This window comes from Lepidochelys kempii, chromosome 2, assembly GCF_965140265.1.
Source record: "Lepidochelys kempii isolate rLepKem1 chromosome 2, rLepKem1.hap2, whole genome shotgun sequence".
NCBI classification, from domain to species: Eukaryota; Metazoa; Chordata; order Testudines; family Cheloniidae; genus Lepidochelys; species Lepidochelys kempii.
In genome coordinates, this window is record NC_133257.1 from 170,766,540 (window position 1) to 170,783,834 (window position 17,295).

General features: G+C 43.7%; 1 protein-coding gene across 2 annotated transcripts in view; it reads right to left on the bottom strand.

Moving 5' to 3' along the window:
* IGFBP1 (insulin like growth factor binding protein 1) overlaps positions 1–17,295 on the bottom strand; it is a 37,454-nt gene that overhangs the window by 7,873 nt on the left and 12,286 nt on the right. For both annotated transcript variants that reach the window (XR_012157421.1, XR_012157422.1), the window contains one exon: positions 4–254. The gene's annotated coding sequence lies outside the window, so the exon portion shown is untranslated. The remainder of the gene's footprint in view (positions 1–3; positions 255–17,295) is intronic.

The following is a 17,295-nucleotide window of genomic DNA, read 5'->3' on the forward strand; positions in this document are numbered from 1 at the left end:
AACCTGTTTGGAAGGAGTGTTTAGCCAAGATTGGGCTGGTTTCCTGTGGATGTGCTCAGTTTCTGCTGCTCTTTGATGAAAGTTAAGGGGGGGCTCTCAGCCATGAGCACTTGCTGTTGTGGGAAAACAATGCTTGTCAAACAGATAGAGAAGAAATGTATCTTTCCTGCATCTCTCAGCCACTTTGCTTCCCCATCTTGTCTCAGATCTCATCTGACAACATTTGTCTTCTCTTTTGCATACAGTGGTTGTCACTAAAATAAAGGAAAAAGAAATCGACCTTTATTGCTGTACCACAGTAAAGTAAATTTATCATGGCATTTGCACTATGTCCTAGATTTGAAATAGCAAATTCTTCAGTAAAGCCAGCTGCTGCAGTGTGTGAAATGGTCTCCTTTTTGTTCTTTAAACTGAATTCCTTTCCCCCCTGCTCCTGAAAACATGCTGAGATACATTTTGCATGAAAGAAAGTGAAATAAAGATGCATTGTACTGTGAATTGTTTTGCATTGTGTCCTTTGGTCATGTCTTGACATCCCTCATTTACAGCTGGAGGGCTACATTTTCAAAAGTGACTAGTAATCTTAGGTACTCAGCTTGACATATTTTGACGAGGCCTGGTTTTCAGAAAATGCTAAGCACCGATCCTCTGAAAATCTGGTTCCTTTAAGTGTTTTCAGTTGCGTACCCCAAAATCAAAGCACTCTAAATCACTAGTCACTTGCAAAAGTTGTAAGCCAGAATATCTCCAGTGACTTTAGAAGAGTTACTCTGGATTTACATTGATGGAAATAGGAGCAGAATTTGGCCCAAAGCCCTGGTGCAGGAGTTCCATGGTAAAAACACAGCACTTGTGTCTTTTCCACGTCTGATGCTTATTTTCTCATGAGCTTAACATTCTTCTCCACCTGCAAACCTAGCACAGAAAGAGGCTAAGGAATCCCCAGGCAGTCTGCTGGGTGAGGAAAAAGACAATTTTGTGAAATTCTCTTAAATAAAACTAGTTACTGGAAATGATAAAAACCCAAAGATCATATATGTTTTTGCTTTGAAGTGGACTATTTTGCACAGAACTGAGTATAACTACGGACTGTTCAGCATCAGGAATCTCCTGCACATCAAATGACTGGGTAGCACGTATTTTACCAATCCTAATTCCTATCTCAAAGTCCTTGAAGCAAAAGGGGGGCATGGAAAGAGGTGAAGCACTTTCACTACAACAAAGTGCAACCCTTTCTAGACTACATTATTGAGTGGATGGTTTAAAGGAAGAAAATGATAATGCCCCTCCTAGTTGAGCATTACCGACAATAGGTTTGATCTGCCAAATTCTGATTCAAATCTTAATTCTTCCCAAATTCCCTGGTTTCAGGTCCTTGGAGTTTTATTTTTGGTTTATTATGTAGATAAGAGACAGCAGCAAATACCTGAGCCAGATCACAATTTTTTTTCTATTAGTTGGATCTGGGATTTGTTCAGATTCACCTCTAATTAACAAAACCATGAATTATACAGTATCCTGAGGAATTTTTTTTCTACAGTTGCTGGTGCGCATAAAGTTACAGGCCTGCTTCTCCACGGTTTTCCATCTTCTGTGCTCACTTGCACCTCTGCACAGAGAGGGTAAAAGTCTGCTAAACCAGATGTTGCATGGGTTTAAATGACTGCCCCAGGGTCAAGGTGGTGAGGAATCAAGCTCTAGCTATCTTTTACTATGTAAGTAGTTTACTTACTTTAGAACAGAACAAAACTACCTAAGACAGCCGTAATCAATGAAGTGATACTAGGGCAGCTGTTTATGTGTGCTCTGTTTGATGTAATACTACAACTTCCCAACAAAGCCCACATCCCTGACCTTGACATAGCTTTAAAGAACACAAACAGTGCAGATAAGAGTCATAGGATAAAAAAAGTGTTTCCCGTGTAAAATTGTGTTTACTGAAAACTGTTGACAGTAAGTTTTAGGTATTCTTACTAGTGTCATCTTATCTGAGCCACTCATCATGGAACAGCACATGCATCATAGTCTCTGTGTACTTGCATGCAGTCACCAGTCTCTCTGTCATTTCATTCGGTGACCTCATTCTTTTCCCTTAGTCAGCAGAAATTCAGTTGTCTTGTAAAATAATTTCCTGCCATTTCTGTTGGCCGTTCCCCAGGTTGTGGAATCATTGTTATTATTTCCCTCTAGGTGCGATATTGCTCCTGAGTTCTAAGTTTAATACCCTAAACTGGTCCTTGCGCACTAGAGAGCACCAAATAATGTATTCAATCAGCTTAGCCCTTTTTTCTGGTTGCGAAACTTATTCAAGATGATGATTTTTCTCAAATTTATTCATCAAATAATTTCTAGGAATAATTGTTGGTCTGTAGATTGCTCACAAGCAGTTTCTTAAACGTGTCTGAAATTACATCTATTGTTGGTTAATTTTGATTGGATACACAGGTCACATGGTGTTGTTTCTGTACTCAGAATGGATAAGGGTAACTCTTAGGGTATGTCTACACTAAACCTATATTAGGTCAGTTTACAGCCACCACAGTAATTACTGTGATGATGCATGTCCACACAACCCGCCTTGGGTCGGTGGTGCGTGTCCTCACCAGGAGCGCTTCCACCGACTTCAGAGGGGTAGTGTGGGGACCTGAGAGCCTGGTCTCTCAGCTACGCTAGCAGTTCCCTCCCAGGAACGCTAAGTCACATTGGCTCAGCTGCCCCACAGACTACCAGGTTCCTGGTGGTCTGCCCTTCCGCTCCCTGTTCCCGCTGGGAGTGCACTTCTTGACTCCTTGTTCCCCACCTGGAGCGGGGTCCATTCTCACCCTCGCTTCCAGCTGGGAGTGGGGTCCAGCCACCCAGCTCTCCAGGGAGCAGGGGGTAGCTGGGCTCTAGGTTCCAGCTTTCTTGTCAATTTCACAGATCTTACTGGAGCTGTGAAATTGACAAGAGCGATAACAGCCAGTGTAAGTAACACAGTGTCTACACAAGCACTGGGTTTCCCTAACTACACTGACATAAGCCCTACGACCTCTTGTGGAGATGGAGTTATGATGTCGGTGTAGTAGGGAACTTACATCAGCAGGACAAGACTGTAATATGGACACTGACATAATGAAGTCAGTATAAGCTGCCTTATGTTGACCTAATTGTGGTGTGCAGACCAGGCATGTGAATCAGAGCAAATACTCAAGTTTATGTGTTCAAAATTTGCTTTTCACAAATATTTTCTAGCACTTGCTTAAAATTTGCTGTTTCCATTTACTTTCCAGCAAGTACATTGGTTTGCTAGAATATTTGTAGGCCTGCGGGGGCGGAGCCTGTGGGCAGCATGCAGATCCCCCTGCCCCCCATGCCTAGGCGCCAGAGGGACATGCTGGTCGCTTCCTGGAAACCGCCTGAGGTCAGCGCCACCTGGAGCCTGCATCCCTAACCCCCTCCTGCATCCCAAACCCCTCATCCCTGGCCTCATCCCAGAGCCCCACCCCAGCCGTATCCCTCACCCTCACCCTCTCCCATCCCCAACCCCCTGCCCCACCCCGGAACTCCCTCCCACACTCCAAACCCCTCAGCCCCAGCCCCAAATGCAGAACCCCCTCCTGCACCCCAAACCCTTCATCCCTGGCCCAATGCCAGAGCCCACACCCCCAGCCATAGCCCTGACCCCCTCCTGCACCCCAACCCCTGCCCCAGCCCTAAGCCCCCTCCTACACTCCAAACCCCTCATTCCTAGCCCCACCCCAGATCCCACACCCCCAGCCAGAGCCCTCACTCCATCCCTCACTCTGAACCCCTCATCCCCAGCCTAGAGCGTGCTCTTGCACCCCAAACCCCTTATCCCCGCCCTCACCCCAGAACCCACACCTCCCAGACAGAGCCCTCACCCTTCCCATACCCCAACCCCCTGCCCAAGTCTGGAGCCCCTTCCAAAACTTTGAACCCCTCATTCCTGGCTCCACCCTGGAGCCCACACACACCCTTCACCCCCTCCGGCACCCCAAGCCCCTACCTCAGCATGGTGAAAGTGAGTGAGAATGGAGGAGAGTGAGTGACGGAGGGAGGAGGGATGGAGTGAGGGGGTGGGGCCTCAGGGAAGGGGCAGGGCCTCAGCGCAGGAGTGGGACAGGGGGCAGGGTAAGGGTGTTTGGTATTGTACGATTAAAAAGTTGGCAACCCTACTCCTAAACCACTTTGGCCCAGATGCTCAGTGGAAGTTAGGTGCCTAAATACCATTAAAAACCTGGCTCTTAGGCTCTTTTGAAAATTCCAGTTACTGACCACAAAATGGGGCAAACACAACTCCTAGGCCGCACAACAATGGTCCTGCCTGCCCCTTTCCCATCTAATTCAGAAAGCGGCAGGTGTGGGCAAAAAACAGAGTACTTGCACATTTAAAGAGGAGACATGCAATATGTTTTTCTTTTCTTTTTTTACAAGCACTTGCTTTTCACTTTCTGCAGGAATCCTCCTAGAAGCTGAACTTTAATGTCCAGTGTATCCTCTACTTAAAATTGAATTAAACACAATAATTCACTATTAATTTACTATGTACTGTACATCAATAAATGAATCCATTGACCAATGATGACATCCCATATGCCAAGTTATGGCTGCATGGTGCAGCTAGGGGCATGCCAAAGAAAGGGAGGGCAAGATAGAAGCCTTCCTCTCTGTTTTGATCTCCCAAGCCCTCCCTGTAGCTCTCACAAACGCAGGAAGGCTTCTCTTCAATCCTTTGTGACTTGGAACATTCCAGGGTGGGGCTTAAGGTTCAAAGACTATTTATTAGTATTATTTATTTGTGCTCTGGTAGCATCTAGTGTCCCTGCTCATGGCTTACAACCCCACTGTGCAAGGGGGTGTAAAACCCAGTACAAAGAGACAATCCCTGTCCCAAAGATCTTAAAAATCAAAGTATAAGATGATACTTATGCCCCCAGTTTGACAATTTTAAGCACCCCGTCATAAATATAAAGGGAAGGGTAAACCCCTTTGAAATCCCTCCTGGCCAGGGGAAAGCTCCTCTCACCTGTAAAGGGTTAAGAAGCTAAAGGTAACCTCACTGGCACCTGACCAAAATGACCAATGAGGAGACAAGATACTTTCAAAAGCTGGGAGGAGGGAGAGAAACAAAGGGTCTGTGTGTCTGTCTGTATTTTTTTTTTTTTTCTGCTGGGGATAGACCAGGAATGGAGTCTTAGAACTTTTAGTAAGTAATCTAGCTAGGTATGTGTTAGATTATGATTTCTTTAAATGGCTGAGAAAAGAATTGTGCTGAATAGAAAAACTATTTCTGTCTGTGTATCTTTTTTGTAACTTAAGGTTTTGCCTAGAGGGGTTCTCTATGTTTTTGAATCTAATTACCCTGTAAGATATCTACCATCCTGATTTTACAGGGGGGATTTCTTTATTTCTATTTACTTCTATTTTTATTAAAAGTCTTCTTGTAAGAAAACTGAATGCTTTTTCATTGTTCTCAGATCCAAGGGTTTGGGTCTGTGGTCACCTATGCAAATTGGTGAGGCTTTTTATCCAACATTTCCCAGGGGGAAATGCAAGGGGGGGTGCAAGTGTTGGGAGGATTGTTCATTGTTCTTAAGATCCAAGGGTCTGGGTCTGTAGTCACCTAGGCAAATTGGTGAGGCTTTTTACCAAACCTTGTCCAGGAAGTGGGGTGCAAGGTTTTGGGAAGTATTTTTGGGGGAAAGACGCATCCAAACAGCTCTTCCCCAGTAACCAGTATTAGTTTGGTGGTGGTAGCGGCCAATCCAAGGACGACGGGGGAAATATTTTATACCTTGGGGAAGTTTTGACCTAAGCTGGTAAAGATAAGCTTAGGAGGTTTTTCATGCAGGTCCCCACATCTGTACCCTAGAGTTCAGAGTGGGGGAGGAACCTTGACAACCCCCCAGATTATCTGGTAACATAACAATCTTCATCTGTTCTGGAACATAGAATGGCAGCTGCCTCTGCCACTACTCCTGCTGCAGGCATTTATTTAAAATTGCAGTGAACAGAAAAATGAATGATATCTCCTTTCAGTTACAGGGTTACATACCTCAGCAGGGCCCTATACTAAGAGTAATTTGTATAGGCAGACCATTTCCAGTCACAAAATGGGAACATACCATGACACTGCCTTTTCTACCCTCCTCTGGCACAAAGAAACTCTCAACAATGAGAGCAGAGCTCATCTGTGTGGAAAAGAAAACTTTCTCTGGGGCTGGTCAAAACTGCGGCATGAACTCCCCCTAGGAACTAAGGACCATCACAAAGGGACCATCACAAAGGACCATCACTAAGGACCATCAGTTCTGCTCCAAGTGCAAAGCGCATTTCTTTGACCTTTCCTTCTCTCACATAAACACATAGCAACAGGTATATTTTAAAAAAGCCAACACCTACCAAAACAAAACACTCCATTGCACATGCCTCTTCTCTTAGGCAGAAGATGAAGGAACAAACAACACATGACAGATGTGTAGTTACATCTCTCAATGCACTACTGGAATGCACTCAGCTACTCCTAGTGGTGAGTGTGGTATAAAAGCCTATATAGACTAGAATAGAGTGTACATGGGAGTCCCTATGGGAGAGCATTTAAATGGGAAGGAATGATGCACCTATTTATTTTTATTTCCTAAACCAAAATTTCCAGTCCTTTGATGAAACAAAATGACAGAGGTCCAGATCCTCAAAGATAGTTAGGTGCCTAGCTGTCATACAAATCAATGGGAATTAGGCACCTAAATACCATTGGAAGTCTGGGCCAGCTGCAAAATATGATGACCTGCTTCACAGTTCATTGGCGTCAAGGAGGTACGCTTTTTGCCTTCAGGATCTCAGTTCAAATACACCCCAAGGTTGGTAGTGACTGAAAGATTTCTGCTAGCTGACCTAGATCCCTTAGTACAGTGATACTTAGACTGTGGCTCATGAGCAGCAAATGGCTCTTTAATGCCTCTCCTGTGGCCCTCTGCAGCACATGATATGAAAACACTGTGTGACTTAATTATTAACCCCTCAGGATGCTTTTACTATGTTATGAACCAATTAAGTTATCAACTTGCACTAAGTTATTAACTTATTTGCTATGAGAATAATATACTAAACATTTCCCCTGTCATATTGTTTAACTATGAATATCTAGCACTATAGTAAAAGATTCAGAGTAGCAGCCGTGTTAGTCTGTATTCGCAAAAAGAAAAGGAGGACTAGTGGCACCTTAGAGACTAACCAATTTATTTGAGCATAAGCTTTCGTGAGCTACTGCTCACTTCATTGCATCCGATGAAGTGAGCTGTAGCTCACAAAAGCTTATGCTCAAATAAATTGGATAGTCTCTAAGGTGCCACTAGTCCTCCTTTTCTTTTTATAGTAAAGGAAACCGTTAATTCACACTGCTGTGGCTCTTTTAGGTCATACTGATGGCTAATTTGGGTCCTGCGCAATGGAGGTCTGGGTATCACTGCCTTAGTATGAAATGATTTTCTAGCCTCATGTTGCGTTCCTGGTGAACAAGTATCCAGATCATAAACAAAGCATCACAACTAGCACAGTTGTTAGCAGCCTAGTAGAAGCTAAGGCTATGGCTACACTGCGCACCTCTTAGCGACACAGCTGTGCCACTTTAGCCGTGCCGCTAAAAGATGCATGGTGTAGCCGCTCTTTGTCAGCAGGTGAGAGGTCTCCTGCCGACAAAGAAATTCCACCCCCAGCAAGAGGCGGTTGCTTTGTTGGCAGAAGAGCTCTCCCGCTGACAAAGCACTGTTCACACCGGTGCTTTTCATTGGTAAAACTTTTGTCGTGCGGGTGGCTGTTTTTTAAACACCTCTGAACGACACAAGTTTTACCGACGGAAGTCCAGTGTAGACAAAGCCTAAGCTACTCTCTCTCGAGGCCGGCCAACAGCAATTCCGAGCCCCAGGGCAGAACAGTCAATGCCTCCCTAGAAAGGGAAAGCTGAGGTATACAACGCTACGTTTTATCCTATTGCTAACACATTCAAGCCCACTATGCGTAAGCTGTGGCATTACTTGATCTAGGAAACTTTTTTTTCTAGTTACAGCACGAGTATTAAACAAATTGTGAGCCTAAATATAAGCTGTATGACTTGTTATTTTGAATTATATAGTTAAATTAAATAAATACATTATGGAATGACATTAATCAATATATAAAACATTGAAAGAAGCACAAAGTAAGAAAACATCTGAAGTATCAAGTAGGCTAATTAAACACCTAATCATGATTCATGTGTAGTCTAAAGACAAGGGGAAAAAACCCTGATATACAAGGTGCAACTGAATATGACCAACAAAGTTAAAATACACAATATAAGAATTGCGCTGCTGGTGCTGTGGGACATCAACACCCAGATAAGGAGACGGCAGCCTTGGTGCGCCATATCTACCGGGAGATCTCCAAGGAGGCGGCCAGTGGTGGAGGCAGAGGGAAACCCCATGCCTCATTCCCTGGCTGAGCGGTGGAGGAGGCCCCTCATCCTGTGCTCCTGATAGCGGCTCGTCAGCCAGCATTAGCGGCTGCGAAGCGGGGGCTAGCCTGAGCTGCCTCTTGGCAAACTTGGGGCAGCTCGATCGGGTGGGCGAACTTGCTGGCTTGTGTTGCCTCCTTGGGAAAGAATTCTGGAAGCACAGAGGGAGCTTGTGCCTCTTTAAAATCTCCCTGTGCCCTTAGCCCTGCAGCCGGAGAGCCAGCATGGCACAGCGGCTCCCCAGCAGCCGGAGGAGGCCGTTCCCCAGCTCTGCGGTGCCCCAGGCTGCTGTTGCGGATGCTCCGGCAGCCCAGCAGGGTGCAGCAGCGCTCTGGCAAACTGTTCCTGTCACAATGAGGGGCGGCACTCGGGACAGAGCAGCAGCAGCAGGAAACCGGATTTTCTTTTTTTTTATTCTTAATTTTTATTGAACAAACACGTATCTACCCCATCCACCTGGGCCCTTTTAAATCACTGGGCCCCTGGGCAATTAACCCCTTTGTCCCCTCCAGCTGTGGCCTGCCTCTCTCGCTAGGGGCACTGTTAGCTGTCAGGACAGAGGCACATGGACTAGGTAGTGTAGAGCAGCTTGGCTGTTGCCACCTGGGTAGTAAATATTGAGTACACAGAACGTGGCCTTGAGCCTCATGGACTGTCGTTCCAAAGCCCTTTGCAAGTGCTTCATTTGTATTTTTTTTAAAGTTTGAAATTCTATGCAGGTCAAACAAACACATTCATCCCTGAGTTATTTTCACAATTTCAACCCAGTAGCTCTTTCAAACACACATTAAAGCGTCCTCTTCAAATTATGGCTTTGAATAGTAATAGAAGGAGAATTGTTTAACTTAAAATAAAGTCAGAGTCCACACTGTGGGCCAGACGCTGCCAACGTTGTAGAAGGCCCCCCGGTCTGAGCTGGGGGAAAGACATATAGAAACTATATGGGAAGTCTCGACACCCTGGTGCACAATGAGGCAGTACAGTGCATCTCTCCATGGTGAGGATAGGCTATAAGATGACTTGAGCATCTCCTTTGCTGCATTGATTTACTGTCCCTTGTACAGTAGGGTGATTAGGAGCACAGGAACTGCCCTACCAAATCAGTCCAGTGCTCTGGGTGATCTGATGTCCTGGCTCAGACTGTGGACAACACTTTATGCTTTAAAAGAAGGTGCAAGAAGCACCTTAATGGACAGCTTCTTGCCCACAGGGAAAGTTTCTTCCGAGCCCCATCAGTTCATAGTTAATTTATGCTGCTCTGCAATGTGTCCGAATGACTTCTTGGAGACCTGAAGAAGAGCTCTGTGTAAACTTGAAAGCTTGTCTCTGTCACCAACAGAAGCTATTCCAATAAAAGTTATTACCTCACCCACTCGGTCTAGCTTGTATGCATTGAATGCAAGTGAGGATGGTCGCATTCATCATATAAGGCTGGGATTTTCAAAGGAGCCTAAGGGGAGTACATGACCAGCTCCCGTTGAAATTCAATGGGATTTGAGCACCTAAGTCCCTCAGGCCCTTTTCTGAATGCTGTTAAACTCTTTGCCTCAGTGATACCTTTTTGCAGTGAGTCCTACAGGCTAATTATGTGTTTGTTTCCTTACAGTTTTAAACGTGTTGCCTTTCAATACCATTGACTATCATGTTCTTGTATGAGGAGAAACGGTAACTAGGAGTGCAGGATTTATCTTCCCTACACGATTTATTATTTTGTGAAGTTGTGGTATGTCTCCTCAGATCCATCTTCTTGCTAAACTCACCAGACCCCAATTTTCTAAGCCTCTTCTCGGACAGAAATCGATCTGTGCCTTTGGTCACTTTTGTCACCTGTCTTTGGACACCTTCTAGTGCAGCCATATCATTCTGTGAGATTGCAGCCACTATTACAACTCCAGGGCATAGGCCAGAGAGCCCATTTCCTCTGGGTCCCATGGAGATCCCTTGAACAAAGCCCATTTACTCAGGCTGTGCACAGGGGACTAGAATTTTTGCAGTATGTATTTTCAGATTCATGGTCTTCTATTTCATTAGCTCAGTTTTATTAAAATCAGAATCTGAACCCTGATCTTTGTCTAGTAGATCAAAATTAATTATTCCTGTTTCCCATCTTAAGCTCTAACACCATAACACATTTGCTTGGGGTAGGGAAGCACTCAGATTTGCAGGGGTTAACCCAACCTGTTAATAAATCAAAATCACACTGGAGTCCAGACTAAATGTCACACGAATATTTGCCTGCCCCACCGTATAAATAATCTGAGCCATCAGGCACAGAGATCACATTGAGTTACTGGATACAAAAAGAATCAATATCATTAATGTATAATGAAACAAAACAGAAGGCTAAGATTAGATTGTTGAGCTACTTCGCTAAAGATGAAAGCAGAGTGCCCTCTTTTACAAACAGCTATTTGACTGCTTTCAGTAAATGAGCACTCTTTCGCCCCCTGTGACTGAAGCATGACATGTAACCTTTGGTACAGGAAAATAACAAGATTTTAGTGACCTAAAATCAGTGACTTAGGGCCAGCTTTTCAATGGTATTTAAGCACCTAATGATGAAGACAGGCACCTAGTAGGATTTTCAAAAGCAGATTCACAAAGGAGAGCCTTGCATGCATTACTTGAGTATTCATGGAGGTGGGACTGGAATATGGGTCTCCCAGATGAGTGCCCCTAACCACTAGGCACTAGTGTCATGCTCACGTTCTCTCTGGACCAATGCCAATTGTAAGTATTCCATACAAATAGCAGTTAGGTAGCTAAGTCCCTTCGTGGCTCTGCTGCTAGGTGTTAAATCTGGCCCCTAGTGACCAGTTAGTGGTGGTTTTATGCCCTGAAGTGTGAGTTTAAAAAAACAAATGTTTTAAACCTATTTAATTTAACTGTAGATATTCTCATTCCATAATATAAATGTCTAATCTTTTTCTGAATCTTACAAATTCCTTGGCTTCGATGATATGTAGTGGCACTGAGGTCCACACATTAATTATGCACTGTACAAACAGTATTATATCAGTTTTAAAACTGACTTCTTTAAAGACGTCTTTCAATTTCATTGATTGTCTCCTTGGTCTTCTATTATAAGACATAAGAGTGTCTGATTTATCTTTTTTCTAATCATTCATTATTTTCTATACCTCTATCATGTCCCCTTGAAACTAAGCAGTCCCATTCTTTTCATTTTCATGTCACATGGAAATATTTTTTCCTTCTTCTGTTTTTTGGGGGTTTTTTTTTGCTTTGTTTTTTTGCCACCTCTCCCTGAATCTCCTCTCATTCAGTGACATCTTTTTTAGCTATAGGGTGGCCAGAATTGGCCACAGTATTCCAGGTCAGGCCATACTCCTGATTTGTATAAGGGCATCATAACTTTGTGGTATCATTTTCTATTCCATCCTTTATGCAGCCTAACTTTTTCTTTGCTTTTTTTGGACCATCCGTGCACCCTGAGCTGAGGATTTCATTGAGCTACATTGTGTCATTCAAGGCTTTTTTTTTTTTTTTTTTTTTTGAGCAGTCACAGTTAACATAGCTCCCCAACCATGTTTAAGAGTTCAAATTATTCCTCCTATTGTGCTTTACCTCCCATTTGGCACCAATGAAATCAGCAGTCACCATATTGCCTGTTTTTGTGAGACTCCTTTTTAAAGACAGTCAAACATTTGCTATGCACTAGTCTCCCTGCATAGTTACTTGTGAGGAACATTCTGTTTGACCTACTTGCCAATTTGATCATGCAGTTAATTGATCAATGATCTATTAGCTGGTAATTACACATCTAAACCTACTTTATCTATGTTTTGTACTTTTTCCTGGCAAAAGATGCATCAGTTTGAATGTTTAAATAAGTCTCAACCTTCATGTGAGGTGGTCCTGAACTGTTTTGTTTTCCAAGGGAATTTTGATAGCAATATTGCTCAATCCTTAGTTTATTTGTTCCCAACTTACTGTATCTGAACTCATGTGACTCCCCTCTCCCATTCCAGGGAGTTGGATCATCCTTTTTCAGGGGGACACACACTTATGTTTCTCTCAAGGTCACATGCAAGTTTTCTACTTTCGCAGCTGCCATGTTTTTCTTGCATCATTTAGATGTCCTAAGGCAGCAGCCAGTGGGTAAGTGGCACATAAGCAATCTAAAGAGACAGGACTGCAAGAAGATAAACAGACATAAGCAAAGACCTTGTAGAAAAGGAGATGGAAGAAGTAGAGAGCCAGGATGGGGCAGGAGGCGAGGATGGGAATAGAAAGAGCTGAAAAGATAGTGGCAGTTAAAGAACATATGAAGAGATAGAAGAGACAGGGGTGCTTCTGAGAGTAATCAAAAGAAAAAAATTCTGTTGAGACTGATTGTAGGTCACTCAGCTACTTTATTGGATTGAACAGAGGAAGAGCCCAATTTGCTGCTTGCAATTCTATTGACTTCAGTGGATTTGCAGTTGTTTATGGGGTGAATCTGGCTTACTCTCTTGTCTTTCTTTCAGTCAGTTAGCCTTATAGCTCTGTGACAGTCAGTGGGTGGAATTTTGAAAAACAACTTATGCCCAGCTCCTCAAAGATATTTAGGTTCCTCTCTGCTGCTGTAGGCACCTAAGTCCTCCATTTAGATATCACTGACATTTTCAAAACGACTGCTCAGCTGCTGCAAAACACCATAGGTGCCAAAGTCCCAAAGGCAGCTAATTTCCACTGGTTGGCATTCACAAAGCCACCAAAGCACTGAGGATGCTGCCAGCAGGACCCAATCCCCCCAGAGGCAAATTCAGAGTATGCCGAAGACCTGATAGCTGTCAGACCCCACATTAGGAGGGCTAGATGCAGGCCACCTGTAGGTTGTGGGAGGCCCCAGCCCTGTGGTGCATCAATAGACTGTGGGGGGCACCACAGGTCTTGCACAAACGACACACAAGGGCACAGGGAAACGAAAGGCAAGCATGAGAGTGGTATTGAGTAGGAGACAGAGACATGGTTTCGGCTGCCAAGTCAAGGGCTGTCTAAGCAGCTGACCTGGCTTAGGTGCCTAACTCCATAAGAGGGTTTGTGGCTGAGGATCCTAAGTGGAAGAAGGCACCAATCTCTGGCCTCCCCGTTCAGCTTGTTGGCTTCTGTGAATCCTTTTTTAGGCACCTAATTCTCCACGTGTTGTATGAGGTGCCTGGGCCATTCATTTGGGGCTGTGCAGGGGGTCTAAAAATTAAGATTTGAACGGCTGATCCTCAGTCCCCTTTGTTGAGCTGGTCCTGAGTCACTTTTGAAAATGTTACCCTCTAGCTTCCGTTCTATCAGCTTCTTTTCTTGTTATATGGGAGCCCACAAGAGCTGGCCAACATTTTTCAAGTTTCAAGATTTTGATCTCATTTTGCAATGTCATAATAAATAAAAATAAAAACACAGGGAATAATGTTGAGGAGCTTTCCCTCCCTTTTTCAACCAGCTCTTCAGAGTACAGATACTCCTGAGCTGAGAGAGAGTCTCCAAGTAGAGTGAGAAACTGAATACAAGGGAGATTAGACTGAGGCATTGTCTTCACTAGGAAAAAAGGTGGAATTTTAGTGTGTGATATCTCACATGGTAAAATCCTAGTACGGACAAGGCAGCTGCAGTTTTAACATGTGTTAACAGGTTGAGGTAAACACTCGTAAGCCACCCCAAACATGGCAGCTCCCAGGGGATCTGAGGGCAATCAGTGCCATCCAAGTGGAAGCCCTGTCTGCTCAGAGCAGTCTTTCCGCTCGTGTCTCAGCCCTGGCAGCGACACAGATTGCATGCATCCATGCTATCAGGGTCCCTCTCTGGCCAGGATTTGCAAGGTGTAAGGCAACATCTGCATTAAATTGAATACAGCCTGGGTCTGTGTGAACACCTCTGGAGGAGGTGGAGGTAACGTTGTGCATCCCTGTTACCACTCTCAGTCTGTCCCTTTCTCTCCTGGCCCTCCCTGAGTCCACCCCATTTCTTCTACATGGACCCTTTAGAGGATCTATGGAGGGAAGTAGAGAGTGGGGTGCCATAAGGCACTTGAACCTCATTTATGCATGGAATGGCTCGTCCATGTGTGATCTCAGGGGGCATGATCTGGTTCTATGGTCCTATGTAATCGTATATACGGACCACAGTTCAGTAATACTGTAATTAATAGGACCACATTGTCCTGCTAGTAATTTGCTACATAGTATTTTGTTTTGTTTTGTTTTTATTGGCTATGAAATTGTACTGTGACTTCAGAGGAAATAATCAATTACTAAGAAAGGTTTTTTTTCCCTCAAATAACATGAATGCATTAAGTGAATCATTAAAAAGAGAAGCTAGACTAAATATGGCAAATTATTTCTTTACCATGAAGATATTTTTAAAAAGATATTTTTAACCTGTCTCTTTAAAATTCTCTCTATATAATAGTGCTCTAGATGTGCATCCAACAGAAGTATTACCAGTTCTTGCACCTCTGATGTGAGTGGCAATTTTGCCATTGCTTTCAGTGGAAGCAATATCAGTCTCCTATGCTTAAAGTGAATTCAATCTACGGCATTTGTTTTCAAGTAACCCACTTCTATAGAGTCTTTGTTGTATTTTGCACTTCTCCATCCAACATCCTGCTTAGTCACCATCGCAGGTAGATTGTGTAACAAATGAACTGAAAAACAATGTTTGGGTCAAGGTCACCATTTAACTTCTAAAGGAAAAATATTGTAATGAGGGGGAACCCTCCAAGGGGAGGTTGTTCCAAACTTCAGAAAAACACATCCCTTGTCACGTTTGAAAGGCAGCCAGATAGCATGATGCAAGAACCTGTTCAAACTCTCGTTTTCACTTGAGTCCTATGAAAGGCACTTTTCAGACTCCTGTGCAAAGAGATGAGGCCCAATGTCTACCGTTCAAAGGTGCTTACGGGAGATAGCCCCTTCCCCACACTTACTGACTTTAGGCCCTTTTGGAAATGCCATCCCAAATTTTCAAACCTCATTGTCTAAAGTTAGGCCCCTAAATCCACATTTAGGCACCCAACTAAAGAAGGCTTATATTGAAAGGTGCTGGGCACCTGCAGCTTCCATTGACTTCAGTTGGATTTGTGGGTGCTTAGCCGTGCCGACAAGCAGGGTTTTTGTTATGCACCAGGCCCTGCCATAGTGCAAATAAATAAATAATAATATGCAAAAAGAACCTTTTTCACAATGTGTAAAGCAAGGAGCAGAACAAACCAGCAATTCACCTTTGCTGCCACTAGAGGATGAAAATTATAACACTGAAATGCTATGTTGCTGGTTCCTCTGGCTACTCTGGACCTGCATGCTACGGAGGAGAAACAACTAAAAGGTCTGGTATTTAGCTCAAATCATAAAGTGAAATCCTAAATCCCTGTAACCAAAAGAAATGTTGGGTTGTTTTTCCTTGGATATTGTACTCAAATATACAGTTGTTTAATAATAAATTAGTCGGTACATAGCCTTTTCTTTTAAAATAGTTGAACTGATAAGACACTGAAATAGCTCTTTGGGCAGTGACTATTCTTGACTATAGGGCCATAGGCTGCCTAGCACAATGGGGGTCTTGACCTGGTTGAGATCTCCTCATGCTATCTCCACATAGATCAGAATTAACAATAATACTGTTATCACCCACCGTTCCCTGTCAGCGTCTCAAACTTTGCTGAAATTCAGTTTCCTTTGATGAGACTTTTAAGTGAGAGACTAAAAGGGGCGATAATTGAGTGTGACTTTTTTCTAATCCACAGAGACCTGAATTACGACAAGGAAATGCTTTAATTGTTACCATTTATCATTTCATAGTCATAATTCAGATAATTTAGACTATCCAATTGTACTTAAAATAAGAAAAAAATCCATGGATAAATCAAATGCTTTTTCTCACATGGAGAAGAAAATGAAAGTGACATGCAACATTTTGGAAAGGACAAGTATAAAGGGTTAGTTCTTTCTGTCTGCTGCAGTTTCAGGAAGAATACAGACTCTGTGAGTGAAATTCAGCCCTCACTAATACATGTGCAATCTGCTCCCCCCGTTGAGGAAATTCCAGTGGAGTTCATTAGAATCTTACAGCTGGTCTGTATAGTTGCTTGCTGATCACTGTTGATTTCTACTGAATGTTACTTATTACTTTGTATCATGGTACTGCCTAGAGGGGCTCCACTGTACAAGAGGCTGTATATACATGTAATGTGAGAGTCCTTACTCAAAAGAGCTTACAGTATACATAGATAAAAGAGAGAACAAAGTATTATTAGCCCCATTTTACAGCTGGGAACTTACAAACAGGGAGGTTACATGACTTGGCTAAGCTCACACAAAGCCTGCAGTAGAGCCAACAACTGAACCCAAGTCTCCACCATCACCGTCCCTAGCTTTAGCCACAAGACAACCTTAGCCTCAGTGACTAGTGATTAGATCCACAAAATAACTTAGGTTCCTAAATCTAACATTTCAGCACCACTGTGAACCTCAGACCCCACTACTGCCTAACCCTGGAGGCACTTGAAGTCCCTAGGTGCCTAGATTTGTGCCACTAAAGTCCTCTAGCCACATATGTCCTGATGCTACTGAGCTGCTCAGAGACTTAGCAGGATTCTCAGATTGGGCAATCCCTGCCTATCTCACCTGTGTGGCCTCATCTGGTAGGTACGCTCTGCCCAGTTGTACCAGATTGGGCCCTGCACAAAAGAAAGCCAGGGGTGAGCAGGTCAGAATCCGGGGTGCTTGTGTCCTGTTATGCTCAACGGACCAGAGGTCAGAGCACTCCTTTGGGTTGTTGGAAAACCAGGTTCAAATCCCCCCTGGTTGATTTGG